We start from the raw sequence: 2,406 nt of genomic DNA on the forward strand, positions 1-2,406 counted from the left end.
ATAAGATGGAAAATGATTATCAGAGAGAAAAGAGAGAGTTTGAAGATTATGATCCACATTATTGCGCATGAAAAACATTGAACCGAGTTATAAAACATAGCTTGCTCAACTTCAAGAGAAATGGCAAAACGAATAAAGCCATGGAATTGGTCACGCCTAACTTCTAGATAATGATTATGGTACTGGTATAGAGCATCCCAGTTGAGCTTCTACAACATCTCTTTAACTTGGATTCGGCTTGCTTTGGTGAAATAGGCCATCAACAACTTTCCAAATATGTGAAAGCTATCAAGATCGTGTATTATGAATGCAAACAATATAGCCATAATATCAGTATCAATGGTGAAAATGTTAAAGTTTTCCATGATGTAGTGAAGATAGTGATTTAGTAATGAAGCAGAATTAGAATGATAACTGATTATGATAAGGTTTAAATGCAACAATTATATACGTTAAGGCGGGCAAACTTGGAGTTCTCCAACTCTGTATAAATATAAAGTGGTTTCTATATTCCAATTACTTGAACTAACTATATTGAATGTGAAGAAAAACTTTTCACTTTTTACTCTACTTTAAAGAGTTATAACTTCAAAAATGCGTGATGATTAAATGGCGGTAACTTAGATTATTGGAAAATACTAATACATGATTATGACTTGTAATAATAAAAATAGTTGCCAAAATATTTTTTCCTTGTGGGAATAAACATAATCATGAATTTAATTGAGTAACGTGTCAGTAACAAAATACAACATTGTAGGTAATCGAAAAAATAGGAATGGACAATCCATATAACATCAAATCAAACATATTTTCACATTCACATGTTTACTAAGTACAATAATTATTTACATTGATATATTAAACCAATTTGTACAACCAATTTGTACATTATTTTTACATTTTTATATAAGGATTCAGTACTTATATATAATTAACAGGAACAAATACAAACAATTGAACATGCTTAGAAATTCACAACAACACCATCTTGAACTGGTTCAGGGTTATCAATTTCAACATCTTGAAACCGGGCTTATGGAGGGCCAATACCTAAATCCATATTAAGAAATTCTTGAATGTTGTCAACAGGTCGGTCCAATGTCTGCAAATCATGGAGATTTTGTCTACCAATAGATGTCAAGCATCTAGCAACAGAGTTCCTTTGCGGATGTACCAAATTAATTTCATAACGAATGTTAGGATCATTAAGACGTGAAAGGATAAATCTGAAAGTGCTCCTAGTATGGGAAGTTAATCCGTCCTCTCTGTAGTACTTGCATTCACGGTAAGCCTGGATATTATCAATCTCAATGATAACACGTTCATACTGGTCTTGAAATGTTCTACACATTTCTATCAAAATAGCCCATAAAGCACTATTCAGATTAGTTAGGCCCGGAATGGTGCCATATGTTAATCTAAGAAGAAAGCCATTTGAATCTCTCACAACAACGCCAATGCCATTTCAATTTTGGCCTTCAAGAGCATTCTGAACGAACTCACTATGAATATTTATCTTGATCCAACCTTGAGCGGGGAATTCCCAAACACGTTCAACATGTTCCATGATTACCTGTTTTGTGTTTTTTGTATTCTTACTAAAACGTTTAAAGACCAACTAATCTCAACCATAATGACACACTTTTATATATATAAAAAAAGGTACAGAGATGTGACTATTGGGGAATGGATGTTGAGTTTTATTTATAAAATAGTTTTTTCTTAGTAACTAACTTCAAACAGTTATAGCTATATAAGGTTAACTACCTGTAACATATATAACTAAAAGCAGGAATCGAAAATTTGGTGTTCCTCTTAACATTGCATTAAACATGAAAAATGTGATTATCCAAAATTATGAATTAGACGACAAACAAAACCAAAGAGCAATCTTCATAGATTATAATATAAAAATAAAACTTGAAACAACCGAAAATAATGTTTAGAGTTCAATGTGATAAAGAAATATCATAAATAAAAGCTTAGGAAATTGGATTGCAAGATCAAATGCCGCATCCATGCCACAAAACAGATGCAAATCATCACTTCTCCTGTAATATTTGAGCATTTTAATGTAAGATACGCATAGGTTAAGAGATTAACTCAAAAACTAATATTACTATTTACCATTTTTATCTTCTTACTGACGAATTTACAAGATCCAAGGGTCTTTGAACTCTCAGCCTGATCAAATGACTATAATGCAAACGTTTAGTCAATAATATTTAATTATATTCCAAAATATGCATAACAGTAATTTATGAAAAGAATCTCATACCTATGACAAATCAAGGGTAGGGAAATCAACATGATTGGATGACTCAGAAGTTGACATGGCATACATGTTTGAATCATACAAGTCTTGGGCTTTGATGATAAAATTTTCAGAAACATCTTTGGTTG

The sequence above is a fragment of the Apium graveolens genome, chromosome 8, assembly GCF_009905375.1.
Source record: "Apium graveolens cultivar Ventura chromosome 8, ASM990537v1, whole genome shotgun sequence".
Lineage (NCBI taxonomy): Eukaryota > Viridiplantae > Streptophyta > Magnoliopsida > Apiales > Apiaceae > Apium > Apium graveolens.